The sequence below is a fragment of the Apium graveolens genome, chromosome 6 (genome assembly GCF_009905375.1).
Source record: "Apium graveolens cultivar Ventura chromosome 6, ASM990537v1, whole genome shotgun sequence".
Classification (NCBI taxonomy): Eukaryota; Viridiplantae; Streptophyta; class Magnoliopsida; order Apiales; family Apiaceae; genus Apium; species Apium graveolens.
In genome coordinates this window covers 71,780,150-71,802,032 of record NC_133652.1, presented here as the reverse complement: position 1 = coordinate 71,802,032, position 21,883 = coordinate 71,780,150, and positions in this window count along the sequence as shown.

Here is a 21,883-nt window from a genome sequence, read left to right as displayed (position 1 = left end):
AGGAAAACTATTTTTGAATAAAACGTAACTATCATATATGATGTTTTACGAGAGTTTATCATACAATCATTTTTATACTATACATTATTATGCTGAGCGTTATAGCTCACTCTTGCTTTCTTTTAAATGACACAACACAACAGATAACCAGTATGCCGGTGTGGGACTTAGTCGCTCGCAGTCATGGGGAGAATCCCTGGCAGCTTTGTCTCAGGTGTGCCAGAGTATCAGATAGGTATAAGATATCAGTCGTAATTATTGTAACTTCATGTAGAGGTTATGAATAATTATTTGAGATCCTGTAAAGTATATTTGAGTTTTAATAATAGATGATACTTGTTGTACGTCGGTTCTAAGGCTATAACTTGTGAGTGTGTGAGATTGGGGGTCTGTGATATGGAATTATTGGATTATTGAGTTAATGCAGCTTAAACATGATTGAAGGATTGTGTAACGACCTAGATTCCTGACCCCGAATTTGGGGGCGTTACAATTCAACCCCCTTCTACAGTGTTGTGTGACCTAGCAGTCAGTGTTCGAAGCGATAAAATTGTTGCAAGCTTAACAATGTAATCAAGTCTATAATACGAAGACCTGAATCAGGGTTAGTTGTCTGTGAACCAGACCAGTTGCACTAGGCGTCTACAGCTCGTGAAAGGAATCTGGGTATAATTTTTTGAAGAATTGTTAAGTTGAGGAACGTACTTGGATTGAACGTTTATCTGTTAAAGTACGAGAAGAGGTGCGCGGGGTATACAGCTAAGCGGCTCGAGGGACTGGCGAAGCTCAAAGTTTAATTGTTAAATTAAATAAATTTATTTAGTGGACTTTAATATAATTCATTAAATAAACTTAAAATGATTTATTTTATAAACTTTAAGTAAGTTTATTTTATAAATCTAAATTAGTTTATTTATATAAGTTATATTTAAGTTTATTTTATAAATTAATTTAGTTACAATTTAAACTTAAATAAAAAGAAAAAAAAACAAAAAAAAGGAAAAGAAAAAGAAAAGAAAAGAGAAAGAAAAAAGAAAAAAGAAAATACAAAAAGAAAATACAAAAAGAAGAGAAAAAGAAAATCAAAAGAAAAAGGAAAATAAAAAAATAAAAGAAAAAAAAAGAAATAATAAAAACAACCTTGCAACCAAATGGTCGCAGGTTGGTAAATATATAAAAGAAACCTAGAAAACCAAGTACATATGTACTTGATAGTTGGTCACAGGTTGTGTTGGTAATAAAATAAAGCAACCAAAGTTTTATTAGTCGTCAGTTGGTTTTTCTAGTCGTAAGTTACCTGTAATTCTTGTTAGTCGCAGGTTGCTACAATAACGTCGCAGGTTACAAGGAATATTCCCTGATCTCAGCTCTCTCCTCAGCCACACATTATTGATAAAAGTCTACACATAGCAGCAGAAGGATTCAACAATTGATTTATTTTGTTCATCTTCTCTCCCAAAGAGCTGGTGAAAATAGAAGTAAAGATTTTCAGAGAAGTTTAAGCACTTTGATTATCCGTTTAACTTCTCACCGGAGTAACGTTATAATTCCCGATTTAACTCTTGTATATGCATAGGGGCATTATAATCGTTACTCGGTAATTAAATCATTAGACAAACAAAAGCTAGAATATTGTATATGATTTAATTTGTTGATCTTTGTAGAAGCTAGGAACTTTATTGTTCTTAAATTGTAGTCGGTTAATTTATTTATCGGAGTGTAGTAACACCCCTCGCGGATTTATATATGAATATATATTTCCCCGAATATCTTGTGTTCCTCATTTTATTTTTCCAAACAATATTCCTCTCAAGAACACGAAACCACTAACCGAGCACTAAATTTTATATCCGCAAAAGATTTGAAAGAATTTTTTAATTTAGTAATTATCGTATTCAACCCCCCCCTTCTACGATAATTCTGGACCTAACAGTAACTGATTTTAAAATTATAGTTTTTTTTGGCTCTATTTGGTTAACTAATCCAAAATTTGTGTTAATAATTTTGTTACATTTTTGTTAATTGTAATTCGAAGGGCACAATCTTAGTTGTATTTAATCCAAATCTTATTGTCATTTCTAATTAAATGGTGGATAATATTCAGATTCTAAAAATAAATTTTGTCTCAATTATTGAACGTGATCCAGCTAAGATGGCCTATTTTGAACTGTGGATCCATTTTCTAAACGAACATTCCATTGTGCGCTTCACGTTAAATACTAATGTCAAATTAAATGTTGAGCTTCTCAGGCTTGTGCACAGAACAACAACAGACTCCTCCGGTGACGAACAATTGTGTTTTTCTTTTATTATTGGCAATGAGACAGTCAGAATCACAGAGGATGACTTGAATGAACATCTTCAGCTCCCTCGTGATAACTTTGATTCCCTTCCACTTGACTGGGAAATATTCAGTTTCTTCTGAGGTATAAGGAGCACCTTAATAGGGGATGACAGATTTTTTAAACACTTTAACAAGAGTCATCTTCCCAAAGAATGGAATTTGTTCTTCAACATATTATCTCACTGATTGGCTCCCAAGACTGCTGGATTCCATGGACTGACTCATTTCAATTGAGTGGTTGGTGTTGTTGTCGCAAATAATCTTCGCATCAACTTTGGGCGTTTATTCATGGAGCAAATTCTGGAGAACCAAACTCAGCAACAAGACTTCATCTTATATACAAGGTTTCTGCAGATTGTGCTAAATGAAAAACTGTCAGAAGCACAAAAGGCATCAACTCACAGTGACATTCTGGAAGATTCCCCTATCATGTCCCGGTTGATAGTGTCTAAACTACTCGGAAAAGGAAACTATCCAAATGCCAACATTGCTTACCTAACGGAATACATGACAGATGTCTTTTCCATTATCAATGCACAACATGAAGATGGAGACAATGAAGATGAGCCTCAAGCTGATAATGCACAACAGGAGAACAATGCTCATGAACCTGAAGAAGATGCTAATGAAGAAGCAGATCAACCTGAGCCTGAGGATTTTGATCAAGCAGAGGTTGAAGTTGAACCACAACAAGAAGCTATACCTGAAAATGCTCAGCAACCTCAACCTGAAGCTGCTGGACAACATCTGGAAGCTGCTGAGTCTACCAACTCAAATACATCTGTCTACATACCAGCTTTCTTAGGTATGGGTGCATCTGCTATGAGTAATACTTTTAAAGAATGTTCTGATTTCATTAGTATAGATCAATTAAATCTTGACACTTATCACACACAGCTGCTTGTTGAACAAGTAGATAGGAGAGGTAGTGAGTTTGGTATACCACAAATTCATAACCACCCTCTAGAGCCAAATCAAACACCTTCAACTCTCTTAGCCCACACCCTGGCGTATAAGGACCCAATGCATATAGAGGGAGAAACTGCACTAAATGTGGCAAATAAGGAAGGTACTTTGAGAGAACCCGCAGCTCTGTCTCCATTGAAGCAAAGCAATATATCTCCTGAGACAACTGGAAACCTCCAGGTATCTTCTCAACAGGATTCCCTGGCTAAAAAGGCAACTAACAAGTTACTAGATCTATCTTCTCAACAAGGTAGATCTATTGAAATTCGCCCGTCAACCACGATATTCTGTAATGAGTCAAACACACCCTCAACTATCCAAGCTCTATAAGCTTTAAATGCGTCTATTAGAAGAGCACTATTTGGTGAGGATGAATTGATGGTCACAGGACATTCGACCATATTACGGTTATAATATCTTATTCAAGGTCCCTCAACGGATCATATGCCTTCACAGGTGTTAGGAGAGAGTGCTGTAATCGATGCCAAATCTAGCACAACTCTTACCTCCCCAGGACTAATAACCCTGGATGCATTTGCGGATAGTGGATCCGACATAGGCACGAATCGGCAACCCATTTGCAATGAACTAGATTTCACTAGTGAGCCTAAGGGGAATGTGTCTTCACAGACTCAAGGGGAAGCTGGGGATCAGATGCCAAATATGACGGCCCTAGTGCTCCTCCCAGAGATTCCAACTCTGGATGATTCATCTAGTAATGACAGACAACTTATCTCAGATAAGGATCGGGAATTACGAACTCCCATTGCACCACTGCTGACCTCCTTAAGGATGGCTCCAGTGTCTTCTATAGGTACATTTTGTACTCGGAGCTCTGAGCGGAGTGCATCTATGAGAACGAGTGACACACATCACCCCAAACCGAGTGATATAGTGATGAGTGATACACTACGAGAAGCCTGTGAACACCCACCATCCAAAATACACCCATAGATCTGTCAAACTGTGTCACCAAATCCTACCTTGAAGAGCAACTGGCTTTCAAAGATAGTTATCTCAAAGAACAGCTGGCTCTTAAGGATCAATATCTTAAGGATGAATTATCTCTCAAGGATCATCAAATCGCCAGCCTTTCCGAACAACTTGAACATCAACAAGCAGCATTCACCAGCTTACGGGAATTCGTTGAGCGATCTCTATCTCACATAGGAAAAGGAAAGGCAATTGCCAATACTGAGCCAAAGCTCTAAATTAGCAAGCAAACGCCGATCCCGGTCTCTTCTGAAGCAGCTCTTGCCAGTACTGGCCAATGACCTCAGTCAGCAAGCAACTGCCTGTTTCTCTCGAGATCCCTGTCTCGATCTTACATGCTCAATCAACACCAGCTCTGAAGGATAACCCAACTGAGGGGGAGAAAAGGGTAGAAGAACATGAAAAAGTAGCCATTGTTGTTGATCTACTTCAAGATGCCTTTCAGACTACCGAAGTTGCCTATGATGAGTTTGGAGATGAGATACAGGAAGAGAAGGAAGATAAAGAAGAGAGAATTAATGAAAGGGTGCTCCTCAAGTCAAGATTCACTAAGGAGAACTTAACAACTCAGGGGGAGCAATCAGGTCATCTGAGCCAAATCATTACAACTCAGAAAAAATTGTTGTCTCAGATATATGCTCCAAGACCCTTATTCTCTAAAGAGGAACTGGAGGAAGGTGAAATAGATGAAAGTGATGTCCCCTTAGGGTGTGAGCCAAGATTTGAAGAAGTGGCTACAGAAGAAAGAAGGATCATTACTGAAGATGAAGAGTTTAAAGATGAAGATGGTTTTTCAGATGACTGTTTATTTTATGGATTGCCAGAGAAAATCAATCGCTCTTATACAGAGATTCAAGAAGAAATGGAAAGATCAAGAGCAAGAATTTAGAGAGCCATTCAAAGAAGGGAGAACAGAGAAGCAAGAGAAGTATATCTTCGAGCTAACATGAAAGGAAGCAAATGGGAAGAAATAAAGAAGAAAATGGACAAACCAGAAACATATCACTATTCAGACCCTGTAACTCTAATCTGTTGAGAATTGTGGAGCTTTACAGAAAGAACCATGATAAAATCCATGAGTTCTATGATCAGTTCAGTAGCATAATTACCGGAACCACTGTGGACAATCTGAAGAATGGATGGAAAATTACTATCAATCACAGGGATGGTCTACAGATGAAGGTGTCTACCAGTGTACTAAAGAAGCTGAATATTATGGAACTGTTTGTCTTAGCCTCAAAAATCCCATGGTTGAGATCAATTGAGAATGAATATTTCAGAGACAAACTTCGGAGAATGATGATGGATGTATCTCCTCAAGCCTTTATGTATCCATTCGTGATCAAAGTATTTACAGGCGGCTGGATGCAAAACATCACCATGTCTAACTAACACATAAGAACCATTCGTTTTCAACAACTTACTTTCCTGGAAAGTCAACTCATGAGCAAAAGAGCTAAACTGGAAGCTCCAGGGGTGAAAAGATCAAAAGCAGATTACAAAGTTGCTGAATTTCTATATGCTTACAGGCTCAATGATAAAATGATCAGAGATACAGAGAAGGACATGAAGAAGGTTACAAGGGTTTATCATGAGATGGTGTTCATTAATGGAGAACTAGAAATTAATCTTCTGAAATATAATGAACCCATAATCAGTATTAACAGCGAGGGGGAGTTAGTCTTTAAAATCAACAAAAGCAAGATCAGAATCAAAGACTTTAGGAAAAGTGAATCAGAATCAATACATCAAGCCTTTATGGATGTAAAATTTTCCACATGCAAAGAAGATAAGGTTGCTTTGATTCCTATCATTAAGATACTTGATGAAGTAATGGAAGAAGAATCAATCAATGATCTAAAAAGAGTACGAGGACATCCAAAAAGGATAACAATTTTTTTCATGGCCAGAAAATCATCACTATTGTTTGATCTTGTTCCCAAATGCTCTTGTTAGGTCACACACACTGTAGAATGGGGTTGAATACAGTGTTTAGCACAATCAAATCGAATATAAGAACTCAAGTAACAGAAAATAGATTTTATTCAACACAATAAACTCTGTTACAATATGGAATTGCCCTCTCTCAGTGATGAACAAATTATCACGAGAGCTGCTATGGTTACAAAGAATAATAACTTCGATAATGATAACACTTATAGTGTAAACCCTATGACTGTGTTTATATACTACACAGTTACAAGATAAATTCTAATTGATATGGAATATAATTCTGCTTCCTAAAATATATCAACTAGTTATCTTTTCTTCTAAGTATTCTATTCTTCATAGAATTTTTTCTTCATGCATAATTCTTTCTGTCTTAGTCTCAATCTTCTTTCCTGTCAATCAGCCGCCTGTCTTATCTGAAAGTCATCTTAAGTCCTGATATTATCTCCTGATAAATATCTTCTGATCACTTAAGTTCTGATAACTTAAGTTCTGATATCTTAAGTTCTGCCTTCAGTATAAGTGCTGATTTCCAGTTAAGAACTGATTTGTCCTGTTAAGTAAGATCTGAAAACTAAACACAAATCATATTACACATGACATTATCAAATATATCTAACAGCTCTAAAGTCAAATATCTTGAAATAATGCTTCATGAACTGAATAATTCACCTCCAGTCAATGCACTTAAAATAGAAGTTTGTGATTTTGTACAAGCCAGATTGGAAGAGTTGAAAGCATCTCCTCCAAAACCTTCAGGCCCTAAGAAGACAACCACAAAGATAAAGTCAGATATGACTCAAGAAGGAGAAGGAAGCAAAGGCAAGAAGCAGAAAAGAACAAAGACAAAGAAGACATAGAGTAACTGTTCAGGCTAGAGGAACACTTCTTTGTAATTTGTAATTTATGAAATCTGGAATTGAATATGTAATCCGGAATGTATTTAATATTCTTATCTGTTTAGGATTGTACTTTTTCCTATGTATCAGTTGAGTTATCCTTAGGGATTTGCTTGTCGAACTCTAACAATCAAATAGGGGGAGATTGTAAAGTATAATGTAACATAATATGTAATCGAAGAATTATAACTCAACATGTAACACAAATAGATAAACATATATTAAATTATGAAGCACGAGAATCCTACAGATGAAGACATGATAAACATAAAGAACCAAAAGATGCAATTGACTCTTTAAGTCCACAAACAGATCATGGGAAGAAATTCATTAACATGTTCAAGAAGCCATGAAGAACAAGACATCAAAGGACTTTAAGCCTCAGTTACATGAATTGATCTCAAGTGTTACTAATCAAGGGTTCAGTGAAAGAAGCAATGGATATTCAACCAAAGTGTATCAGCTCAGAAACTCAAGACAAATTGAATTAAGCTCACTCAATGCTAGCTGTTTGTGAACTAGACTAGTGCACCAAACATCAGTATACAAGAAGGGATTTTAATTCAATTACAGAAGAAGGTGTTGATATAATGTATAATGGCACAAGAGAAGAAAACATATTCTAAGGAAGAAATACCTCTCTAGTCGCCATAGAGGTTGTCAAGGCTACAAGGAAGCCCCTGTGGTCGCCACAGGAGAGTTAGAAGAAACATGCTCCATGGTCTCCATAGAGCTTCCCACACTAGGGAAACAATGTGGTCGCCATAGAGCAGTTCGTCTGCCAAAGGGACTCTGTAGTCGCCATAGAGCAGAGTGCTAAGAAAACTCTATTCGCCATAAAGCCCTTGTACAAGGAGAACTCTGTAGTCTCCATATAGCCCTTGTACAGGGGGAACACAGTGGTCTCCATAGAGAAGAATTTAAGGAAACACTCTCTAGTCGCCATAGAACACTTAGTTGATTTTCCAGTGAAACAAATGCAACAGTTCTAGGATTTATGTGGACACAGAGATGCAACCTCTCCAATGAAATTTAAAGTCTATACATGCAGCAAAATAAATACAGTTCATTTTTAGTTATCTTCTTCAGCAAAACAGTTTAGTTTATGAGAGCTCCATTAAAGCTTCACATTTATTATCCTTGTAAATATAGTGTTATGTTGCTGAATTTATTATAGCTAATCAATAAATTAATTAGACTGTAGAAAACTCAAGTTTTATATTAATAAAATGATATATTCCTCGAATTATTTTGTGTCTATTTTAATTCCGTAATTTTAATGAAGAACTTGAAACGAATCGAAAAAGATTGTAGGTATCGTATTCAAGCCCCCATTCTATGATACTTTGGGACTAACATGATGGCCAGATTGATGATTCATTCTTGCTCTCGCAACTTCACCCTTTGCATCTTCAGATGGATCTTGTAGTTATGTAACAGGCGATGGAGTTCCCTGGATAGAGATCTGTTAAAGGTCCTCCAAATGGTATGAGGTATCTTTGTCATATGATAGACAATACCATTGACTCGGACAAGAAACTTGGGATAGTTGATTTGAACACCCATTAGATTTTGTAATGAAAGAAACATACACGGAAGATAAGAAAGATGTAGAGTTGGAAGTTTTAAAACCGACTAAAAATTAGCTAGGAGATGATCATTTATACTAACGTGAGAGAGAAAAAGAGAGGAAATATGAAAAGACGTCTAGAATTATTGAGAAAAATAATTTAATCAAAGAGATTAAATATTTTTGCCTATAATTAGGAGATACAGATAAAGTGATTATGCTAATGCACATGAATAAAAAATAATCGAGTAAACACATAGCATGCATGCATATTTATCTAGTCATGTACGCCTAAACTCATCATTACAAAATAAAAAGATGTGTGAGATAGAAGAAAACTTATCTGAGAGTAAGATCTTAGAATCCCGACTGAACAATATCAGAAAAATCTTCTTTCACAAGCTGTTCCCATCTTTCTTCTCTTGTCTTGCTCAGCTTGTCAGTTCTGCATTACTTTATTAACCTCTTTTTCAATTCATACGCGAATGAATAATGTTGTATAATTTCAAGAAATTTATCGATAAGATTTAAAGTTGCACAACATAATTCATTTTATTTACTTTATTCATTCAAAAGAAGTATTTTTGATTGAAATAACTTCTGAATGGAGAACTGAAACAATTGTTGAAGTTCTGATTAATTTGAAATAGCAAGAAATTTGAACAACATTGTTAATTGAAATTTGAGATATTCAAATTTAACTTTCAGCGATTCCTTGATTTTCAGCCATAAATTATGTATTCACACAATTATTGCTGAATGAAGATATCAAGGCACACTGTGTCAGAGAAATAACTAATTTTGAATAGTTGTCTCAAATAGCTTTCCTTGTTAACTATATAAAATAGAGAAATGTTATGATCTCCCAACAGTTAACAAGTGGTTGATGTGCCTTGCTACTTGATTCCTCAGTTAAAATTTCCAACCTACCATTGGATAAGTAGTGAGACAATTCAACATATGAATTCTTAAAGCTTGTTCTAAATATGTGTACTTGATTCTTAGAAAGGAAACAGTCACAGACAAGTTCAACTAGATTTCACTTCTAGAATATGAGCAGATTCATGAGTGAAATTTTTACTGCTTCCGATAAAATATTCTGATAAAATGGTCTAAGTTAAGTATAAAGAATTGAGTAACAACTCATGAGCACCGGTCTATGAAAGCGTTCTTCATATATAACTTAATCCTAATCAGAAATTTTATCACTCCATGAACCCTAGTCACAAGACTAATTATCAGTATTTAATGGTTTCAACTAAAAACTGATATATCAATGGTCAACATCATCAGTATTTATCAGTTTTGAAATAACTAATAAATATTGATAAATGATTATTATCACAAATAAAAATGTTACAGCTTACTTTTAACCCACAGAGTCTGGTGAGGACTCTGTATCTTTGAAGTCCTGTTGTGTAGTCTACTCATAGCCATTGATGAACAATTATATCGATGACTCTGAACTAGCAGTTGATATATATATATATATATATAGATACATACACATACATATATATAACATGTTTATCAATTTCTATATAACATATGTAGACTCCAAGTGTTCGTTTTGACTGTCAATGGCTAATGGTATCCATTGATGATATTTTAGCAGATTTACTCAAACTCGTAACTTTCTTATCTAGCAATGGATACTGGATATGAATATTATTTGAACACTTGGCTACTGATCAACATATAACACAATTTCATCCATTAATATAAATAATCAGAAATCATGACATGTAAAAGCTTTTACAAGAAACATCCATACCATGTGCTATGATTATTAAACAGATAAGCATAAGTTGATTTTGAAAACCCACAAGCATCAAACTAATTGAAAAATGGGGTTTTATCAAAATTTATGACATATTTGGCTAAGCATATATCTGACAGAGATGAAAGAGAATTTTGATATACCTAGATTTCTTACCAACTTTGTGAAAGTAGATTCTACTTGGTAGAGAAACCTGTTTGTATTGATGTGCTTGATTATTTACTTTTGAACTAAATATTCAGTTATGCAAAAGCTCTGGTATTGTCATAGTAGTATGGAGTTCATTCCAACTGCGAGCCATAGTTAGTAAATTTACTTTTTTTTTGTCTATGAGTAATGTGAACATCATCATCCAGTTTCAGTGTATGTATTCTCATCAGTTGGGACTGACGCACATATTTTAGTTTTATTGCAAATCCAAGAGTTTAGTCCGACTTATAGATGATGACAGCTCCTTGTAGATTCTTTTCTGTCATTATTAAAAATTACATAATGTGCATCTAGACAACCAGTTAGATCAAACTCAGATTCTATATGTTATCAATATCTGAGAATTAATGTTTCTTCGAGATGTCTGAATAGTTACTTTAAAGTTTCTCAGTAAGAATATACTGAAGTCAAACTGAGAAGTAAGCACAAAACTTGTGATAAATATAATCTTTATTCTATTGTGTGTTTAAATATAAAGAGAACCAATTTAGATCTTGCATCTTCAAATGTTTGCATAAGCATTCATTTCAGATAGATCAAGAATTGACATGAGTAATTTTGCAAATATAATCAGTTAAGTCAAACATCTAAAGAAGAACATGCATAAACAGTGTTTGACTTATAAGGATTTTATCACTCTCTTTATTTTCCCGACCATCAAAAAAATAAGTGAGTTCACTCATCAAGCTCATTTTTTTATTTAATTTTAACATTGATTTTGATACACCTTTTTCAAGATTTATCAAAAGTAGAATAAAGAATTATATTATTCATACAAAAACCTACAATTATTCTAGAGAAGTATGTATTTCTAAAAGAATAGAGATTTGATTTTTGTACCTCTGAAGAAATACACCTTTGACAAATACTGATACAAACATTCATACCATGCTCTGGATAATTGCATTAGTTCATACAGTGCTTTCAGAAGCTAGTTCTCATCCTCTATATTTCTTGAATCATCCAGATCCTGATATTGAGATATATAGACTTATTTTTTAAGATCTTCATTTAAGAAAGCACTTTATATTTTAGTTTGATAGCTTTTGAAATTGACATGAGATCAACAGACATGAAAGATCTTGATTGCTTTTGTCTTGGTTATCAGTGAAAATATCACTGTCAATCATTACTTTCTGCAGTATTGGACTGACTCCTTGAAACCATGCCATTTTCATCCTCCTTGATTCTGAGTGCCTAATTGTTTTTTTTACTGTACTGTCTTCTGATCCAGGCACTACCTCATTAACTTTGTTTATCTCAAGTTCGTTTGACATTTTTTGGTTGCATACAAACCAAGTTAATTCCAGAAGAACTTCTTTCACTCTCTTGGGTTCATTCCGAATAAAAACTTGCTATTCAATCATTCCTCTAAGGTGATTCCTCTGGTTCCTTCCTTGATAGATGTGTCTTCAAAATATGAATTGAGAATATGACTCCTTATTAACTTTCATTGATGAGACAAGTTTGAAGTTGTCAATGAAAAGTTCGAGCTGCAAAGAATGACAATTGTCATATCTTCAAACTCCCTCCGAGTGAGAGACTTCATCCATATCAGCAGTTGATGTCACTCTAGTTCCTCTATTGTAATATCCGGGATATATCGTGTAATTATTTTTGATATTATTATGTGTGCCCAGTATCTATTCTGTGAATTAATTGTTAAGTGTTATCTGTACTTGAATATTCAAAAATAATATTAATTGAGTATTTTAATTTTTATATGTCCAAAATAAAATATAGATAATTGTCATATCTTCCTAATTATTTTTATGTTGATTTATAGATTTATAATAATCATATGAAATTTCTAAAATCTTTTTCCGGGTAATTAAAATCTATTTTATAAAAACGGGAACCAACCGACGTCAACCGTTGTTACGTTTTTGGAACCCGAAACTCTTCTGAGAACTCCTTCCTAACCTAATTGTAATATTCCGAGCATTTTTCATGTTCCGACTTTTTCGATCCAGCTTACGGTTTGTCCTGCGCGGGTCCCGGCACAACATTTTCGATACAATATTCGTTTCGGTAAATCAATAAAACCCGTATTTTCGATAAACGGGAGCTTTTTATTAAACTATCCCAATTATCACTTCGTAATACGTGTAACCAGGCGCTGAGACCAAGACCGCAGTACAAATTGTACTAATTTGGATAATTATCCCGAAAACCGATACCGTTTGGATCAGTTTTTACAGATAAACGTACTGTTTTATATCCGGAATGATCCAACGGGATACAAATTTTCCGTAATTATAAATAGCCTTTTTACCGTATTTTATTTCGTATCAAAATCATTTACAGATAGTTAATTATATAATTTTCAGAGAAAAACCCTAATTACATAAACTGTTCTAAGAATCAAACAGCAAAACGAAGGCGTTACCGATCTCTGTTTTTAAAGCTTGAGTAACCAAAACGAAGGATTTGAGGTGTTCTATCAGATTCTGAGCTTTATTTCACTGCAGAAATCAAGGGTATTTTTCTAAAAATTTATTTATTTTTGAATTTATTTTATTAAAAATATGAATTTTTGTTCGGATGATTGTTTGTATGATTTGATGATTGCATGTTGTAGAGCTTGTTTTCCTGATGATTTTCATATGTCATAAGTCTGATTTGGAGTTCAATAACATGCACAAAAGTGGGTTTAATTTTCGAATTTCAAAATTAGGGTTTATAACCCGTATGAATGTTTTCAATTGAAATTTGGGGGTTTTTGATTCAGGGGTTATTAGCTGTTGATTTATAGTGGGTTGTGTTCCTTATAAAATTTGCAATCGATTGATATATAGCTCGTTACTTGAATCGAAGGGAGTTGTGTTTTAAAGATTTGCGATGTTCGCCGGAAACCGGCGATGTTCTTGGCCAATTTCCGGCCAGAACAGGGATGATTAGAATGTTTTGAATGCATGAACAAGTTCCTGGTGTTGTGTAGTGTTGATCTGGAGGTGTTGGTGGGGTGAGGACGCCGGGATCGTCTTCTCCGGCCACCCCCGATTTTCCGGCGACTGAAACTGCAAAATTGCAGTTTAGTCCCTGTATTTTTGAAGATGGTGAAGTTTAGTCCCTGTAGTTTGCAAAGTTTTCAAAAATAGGATTCCTGTTTATAAAATGTTTATAGAAGTATGTGTTGAATAGAATCCTATGAGTTGATGATTGATAGATGCTTATGATATGTGAGCAGAAGAGGCAAGGCGTAGGAAAGGGAAACACGTAGTTGAGGAGTAAGACGATTGTGATTGAAAGCAAGTGCAGGATAGTAAGCTAATATCAGGCAAGTGTTCTGAACTTTCTCGAGATATTGTAATTCTTGATAGTCTTGTTGACATTGCAAGTGCTTTGAAGCACGGAAACCTAAATCCTGATTTCAGTTATTGTTCTTGAGCTATGAACCATATTCTTTCTATGCCATTGATTATTGTATACCCAAACACGAACCACAAATCTACGATACTACTCCACAAATACATACAAACTAAATACCAGACACTGAACTGAATTATTATATACTCAATCCATGATATCTTATGCTTTGAAAGACCAAATCCTTGAAACCCTGAACCGTTGTTTCCTTTGTTATCCAATTCTTTCATTACCCAGCATTCAAGCTTTGAAAGTACCTTGTTGATCCTTACAAGGATTGAAACCCTTTCATTGTTAAACATTTATTGTTATTAATGATTTCGGTTATTGTTTATATTTGCATATTCTGTTATTATGCTAGAATTGGATTGTTTTTATAAAATTGTGGACCTGATTCGTGGTCAGACCATATAATGGTCAAGTTAGGCCAATGTGTGCCTTGGATCCAGTAGTTAGAGCAATGCTGTGTGCCTTGCTCGGGGTTAGTGCGTGACTGATCAGCAGCCTAACCTTGGTTTTTAAATTAAAAGTATAATATCCAATTCTAAATCATAATCCATTGTTCACTTGATATCATAACCATATTCACCTGATGATCATTATTCTCAGTTTTGTCATTGTGACTTGCTGAGCTAGTTAGCTCATTTGTGCGATGTTGTTTATATTCTTTCCAGTTAAAAAGGAACCAGTTGGTAAAGAGGATCCCCAGTCCAGCGCGAGAGCTAGGGGTTCAGGTTGAGAAAACTGAGCTAGTAGGCTTCTTTTGGAATAATTTAAGTTTGTAAAAGTTTGTAATAATGTTTAATACTCAGTTTGAATTTGAAATAGTTAGGATTTGAACGGTTTGTAATATATTAGTGTGTTTGGCTTGTGTGCATACTTTAACCTGTTGCGGTCCGTGGTGGTTGGTAAGTAGGGTCATTGCATATATTATTATTATCTTTATTATTGTTATAAGCAGGTTATAATTAAGGTGTGTGTGTGAACCCCAAACTTCTGACCCGGGTTTGGAGGGCGCCACAGGTTTGGTATCAGAGCTACAGGTTATAAGTCACTGACACAAGCCTAGGTTAACGGGAATGGGTAGAAGCTTAGGATTAGAAGTAAGGCATAGGATGATAGAACGTTGAGAGGTTGAGTGTTTCGGTATATCAGGTATTAGCGTAAATTGCGTTATAGTACGAGATTCTTATATTACGAGATAATTTCAGATAGTAGAGATGGCCGACTCTTTTATTCCCGTATCAGCTGATCACTCAGAGCCTTCAGTTGGAGCACCAGCATCGGATCCACGTCCTGTGATTCCACCAGCATTGGCTATTCTACCTCCACCGGTGTTGCAGCCCGTACCACTGCAGGCTATTCCACCCCCAGGCATGAGGCCACCTGTCAGAGGACCCCCACCTGCTGATTCAGGCTTTACTAGTCATTCAGTCACAGGAGTACCTTTCCAGTTCTCTTCCTATCATGTCCCATATCATCAGTTTGAGGCTTGCCTTATGGAGCAGCGATTCCTACAGGGTCAGATCAAGGAGTAATTGCATATCATGCGTACCAGAGAGATGGGGAGTGGTGAGAGGCGACTTAGGGAGAGGCTCCAGGCGTTTCGTAGAGCAGCTGCTGTGAGGATTGCTGAGGCTACACATGAGGACATCACCCCTGATTTCCTAGTAGAGTGGGCTAAGTGGGTTCTAGAGGAGCTTGAGGAGATAGGAGGTCCAGATTTTCCATGAGCCAGAGATTCAGAGATGGAGATACTGAGTAGTGTTGTATGGTTATGTAGTATGGACAGTAGTGTGTAGTATGTATCAGAAGACTTTTGAGTTGTATTTATAGACTAGCGATGCTGACTAGTGAGTAGGTTGTTGTACCCTTTTTGCTTTTACTTTCGAAGCATCTTTACGCTTGTACTACCCTAAAACTTTTGATCTATATATATCAGTACCTTTTTCCTTTCCAACACTGTCATTTACTTTATCGCACCTGTTTTACTTTACCTTATTTATGGTACCAGTATACCCTGTGATACCATGTGCCCTATTTTCCATAACTGTTTATATTCTGTAAAGAAGCATGCAATTTACTTAGTTACAACTGTTTTCAAAAAGAGATATTCCTGTTTTACAAAACTTTTCTTTTATGCAAATATTTGATTCAAAAGCTAAATAAATTGATTCTTTACAGAAAATGCCTCCCAAAAGAAATACCCGCACCAACACCCAGAATGAAGAAACTAACAACAACAACAATAACAATCACAATGATATAAACCAGAATGTGAACCCAGGACCCATGGACCCAGCAATAGCCCAGATTCTTCAAATCTTGGCCCAACAAACAGTTCACCTAGCACAACAACAGCAGAGACAGACCAATCCCCAGGTAACTTTCAAAACTTTTCAGGCAATAAACCCACCAAAATTCAAGGGTTCCTTAGAGCCAATTGAAGCAAATGTTTGGTTAAAGGAAATAAAAAAGGCATTTGCCTTAGTGAAAGTGAAAGAGGAACAGAAGGTTGAGTTTGCAAGTTACTATCTGAAGAATGAGGCCACCTATTGGTGGGAAATGGTGAAGACATTGGAAGGCACAGATGTTATTAGTTGGGAAAGGTTCAAGGAATTATTTTTAGAAAAGTATTTTCCTCAGTTTGTTCGGGATCAAATGGAGCTGAAGTTTTTAGAGTTAAAGCAAGGGAATATGTCGGTAATAGATTATGAGGGGAAGTTTGAGGAATTGTCAAGGTATGTGCCGTCGTATGTTGATACTGATAGAAAGAAAGCTAAGAGATTCCAGCAAGGCTTGAAGCCATGGATCAGGGGGGAGGTAGCTATTTTTGAATTAGATACCTACGCCGGGGTTGTACAGAAAGCTATGATCGCAGAGACAGAGAGTGAGATGTTCCAGAAAGATAAGGAAAGCAAGAAAAGGAAAGTTGAGTTAAGTGAGGGTCAGTCACAAACAGGGAAGTTTCCAAATTTTAAGAAGGGAAAGTTTCAGCCAGGGAGAAATTTTAATTTCAGGAGACAAAATGCAGGAGACAGAGGCCAGGGCAATCGTCCAGCTAATGTGAATCCGCCGAATCAGTTGAGATTAACTTTTCCAGATTGTCAAGTATGTGGAAAGAAGCATTGAGGAGTTTGTAACAAGTTGAATGTGGTATGTTTTAAATGCAACCAGAAAGGGCACTACTCGAGGGAGTGCCGAAATTAGCCAGCAAGAGAGCCAGCAAATAAAGATCAACCTATCCGGAATCCAGCAGTGAAAGTTCCAGTCATTGGATTTACATGCTTTAAATATGGGAAGCCAGGACATATGGCCAGGGATTGCAAGACACCAGCCCCAGTTAGTAATGCATTGAGAATTATGGGATCTACCCCAGCAGTAAATGAGACTCCAAGGGCTAGAGTTTTCGACATGTCAGTGAAGGATGCTATCTAGGATACGGATGTCGTGGCAGGTACGCTTAATGTGAATTTTTTTTATGTGCCAAAGTGTTAATAGACTCGGGAGGAACTCGATCGTTTGTTTCACAAGATTTTGTTAGTAAATTAAATTGTCCAATTGAGTGCTTAAATTAAATAATGACTGTGGAGTTAGCAAATCAAGAACGTGTAGCTGTGAATCAAGTTTGTGAGAATTGTGAGGTTGAGATTTTTGGTAGTAAGTTTTGTGTAGATTTGATACCATTTAAGTTAGGAGAATTTGATGTGATATTAGGGATGGATTGGTTATCTAAGCATGATGCTCAGATAGATTGTCGAAATAAGAAAGTAATGGTGAAAACGCCAGACGAAAGAATAGTAACGTTCAAGGGTCAGAAACAAGTAAAGAAGTTCTTAACGATGATTCAAGCCAAGAAGTTACTACGGCAAGGATGCGAGCATTTCATAGCATACGTGATTGACAAAAGTCAGGAGCTAGCAAAACTTGAAGATATCCCAGTAGTGAATGAATTTCCAGATGTATTTCCCGACGAATTGCCAGGACTTCCTCCAGATAGAGAAATTGAATTTGCGATCGACTTAGCACCAGGAACAGAACCAGTATCCAAAGCCCCGTACAGAATGGCGCCTGTTGAGATGAAAGAGCTAGCAAAGCAATTGCAGGAATTGTTAGAGAAAGGAGTAATCAGACCCAGCGTATCCCCGTGGGGAGCCCCGGTATTATTTGTCAAGAAGAAAGATGGAAGCATGAGACTGTGCATCGACTATAGGGAGCTCAACAAATTGACGATTAAGAATAAGTATCCGTTACCCAGAATTGATGATTTGTTTGACCAATTGAAGGGAGCCAAGTATTTCTCCAAAATCGATTTAAGATCGGGATATCATCAACTGAAAATCAAACCAAAAGATATACCAAAGACAGCTTTCAGAACAAGGTATGGACATTACGAGTTTTTAGTGATGTCTTTTGGATTGACCAACGCCCCAGCAGCGTTTATGGACCTGATGAACAGAATTTTCAAGGAATATTTGGACAAGTTCGTTATAGTATTTATAGACGATATTTTGATCTATTCAAAGATGGAGGAGGATCATGCGGAACATTTAAGGACAACTTTGGAGATTTTAAGGAAAAAGAAGTTATACGCTAAATTGTCGAAGTGTGAGTTTTGGCTACAAGAAGTTCAGTTCTTAGGACACATAGTCAGTAACGAAGGGATCAAAGTGGACCCGGCAAAGATCGAGGCAATTACGAATTGGGAAAGACCGAGAACACCCACTGAGGTAAGAAGTTTCTTGGGATTGGCAGGATATTATCGACGATTCGTTCAGAATTTCTCAAGGATTGCCACACCATTAACAAAGCTTACACGAAAGAATGAAAAGTTTATATGGAATGACAAGTGCGAAGAAAGTTTTCAGGAATTGAAGCGGAGATTAATCACAACACCTGTTTTGTCACTTCCAGACGATCAAGGGAATTTCGTAATTTATAGCGATGCTTCCTACAAAGGATTAGGATGTGTTCTTATGCAGCACGACAAGGTGATTGCGTATGCGTCAAGGCAATTGAAACCACACGAACAGAAGTACCCTACTCATGATTTGGAGTTAGCAGCTATAGTTTTCGCTTTGAAGATTTGGAGACATTATTTGTATGAACAAAAGTGTGAGATTTTCACGGATCACAAAAGTTTGAAATATATATTTACCTAGAAGGAACTTAATATGAGGCAAAGGAGATGGTTAGAATTGATCAAGGATTATGATTGCTCGATCAATTATCATCCCGGTAAGGCGAACGTTGTAGCAGATGCATTAAGTCGGAAGGAAAGGTTAAATGTGTTATCCGTACCTGAAGAGATATATAAAGAATTTCAAAAATTGGAATTTGAGATTAGAGTTTGCGAGCCTGAGGAAGCGAAAGTGTACAGTATGACTTTCCAGCCGGAGTTATTGGAGAAAATAAAGAAATGTCAGAAAGATGTAATGGATCAAGATATAAATCGTTTGGTAGGTGAAGAATTATGCACGCAGAAGGATGATCAATGCATTTTAAGATTTTCATCTAGAATCTGGATTCCACCAGTGACGGAGTTAAAGAATGAAATTTTACAAGAAGCACATAATCCAAGATATTCCATCCATCCAGGGAGTACTAAAATGTACAGAGATTTAAAGAAGAATTATTGGTGGCCAGATATGAAGAGGGAAATTGCGGAATTGATTAGCAAATGCTATACCTGTCAGAGAGTTAAAGCAGAGCATCAGAGACCAAACGGATTGCTACAACCATTGGAGATTCCAGAATGGAAGTGGGAACATATTACCATGGATTTCATAGTTGGATTACCAAGGACAAGGGCTAATCATGATGCCATTTGAGTTATAGTGGATAGACTTACCAAGTCAGCTCATTTTCTGCCTATAAATGAAAGATTTTCGCTCGACAAGTTGGTCCATATGTACCTAAAAGAAATTGTAGTTCGTCATGGAATTCCAGTGTCTATCGTATCTGATCGAGATCCAAGGTTTAATTCAAGATTTTGGAAGAATTTTCAAGAATGTTTGGGAACAAGACTGAATATGAGTACAACTTATCACCCCCAAACGGATGGCCAAAGTGAAAGAACGATCCAGACAATCGAGGATATGTTACGTGTTTGTGCTATTGATTTCAAAGGAAGTTGGGACAAACATTTACCCCTGGTAGAGTTTGCTTACAACAACAGTTATCATGCCAGCATTGGAATGCCACCCTATGAAGCCCTTTATGAACGCAAATATAGATCTCCAATATATTGGGACGAAGTAGGAGAACGCAAAATACTCAGACCTGAATTGGTGCAACAGACAAAGGAAGTTGTTGAAATTATCCAGAAAAGATTAATAGCCGTACAAGATCGTCAAAGGAAATATGCAGACCAGTCAAGAAAAGATATGGAATTTGAAGAAGGAAGCTTAGTATTATTGAAAGTATCACCGTGGAAAGGACTAATGAGGTTTGGGAAGAAAGGGAAGCTAAACCCAAGATATATCGGACCTTTTGAGATCCTAAAGCGCGTTGGCAAAGTAGCTTACGAATTGGCGTTACCTCCGCACATGGAGCACATTCACAATGTTTTTCATGTATCGATGCTCAAGAAATATAATCCAGACTACAGGCATGTAATAGAATATGAGCCAATAGAGCTTCAGGCAGATTTATCATATGTAGAGAGTACGATAGAGATTCTAGAGGCAAGAGAGAAAGTATTGAGAAATAAAGTGGTAAAGTTAGTAAGAGTATTGTGGAGAAACCCAAAGGTTGAAGAGTCAACCTGGGAGTTAGAAAGTGATATGAGAGAAAAGTACCCTCATTTATTTTCTTAGGAGATTCTGAGGACAGAATCCTTTTAAGGGGGGAAGGATGTAATATCCGAGATATATCGTGTAATTATTTTTGATATTATTATGTGTGCCCAGTATCTATTCTGTGAATTAATTGTTAAGTGTTATCTGTACTTGAATATTCAAAAATAATATTAATTGAGTATTTTAATTTTTATATGTCCAAAATAAAATATAGATAATTGTCATATCTTCCTAATTATTTTTATGTTGATTTATAGATTTATAAGAATCATATGAAATTTCTAAAATCTTTTTCCGGGTAATTAAAATCTATTTTATAAAAACGGGAACCAACCGACGTCAACCGTTGTTACGTTTTTGGAACCCGAAACTCTTCCGAGAACTCCGTCCTAACCTAATTGTAATATTCCGAGCATTTTTCATGTTCCGACTTTTTCGATCCGGCTTACGGTTTGTCCTGCGCGGGTCCCGGCGCAACATTTTCGATACAATATTCGTTTCGGTAAATCAATAAAACCCGTATTTTTGATAAACGGGAGCTTTTTATTAAACTATCCCAATTATCACTTCGTAATACGTGTAACCAGGCGCTGAGACCAAGACCGCAGTACAAATTGTACTAATTTGGATAATTATCCCGAAAACCGATACCGTTTGGATCAGTTTTTACAGATAAACGTACTGTTTTATATCCGGAATGATCCAACGGGATACAAATTTTCCGTAATTATAAATAGCCTTTTTACCGTATTTTATTTCGTATCAAAATCATTTACAGATAGTTAATTATATAATTTTCAGAGAAAAACCCTAATTACATAAACTGTTCTAAGAATCAAACAGCAAAACGAAGGCGTTACCGATCTCTGTTTTTAAAGCTTGAGTAACCAAAACGAAGGATTTGAGGTGTTCTATCATATTCTGAGCTTTATTTCACTGCAGAAATCAAGGGTATTTTTCTAAAAATTTATTTATTTTCGAATTTATTTTATTAAAAATATG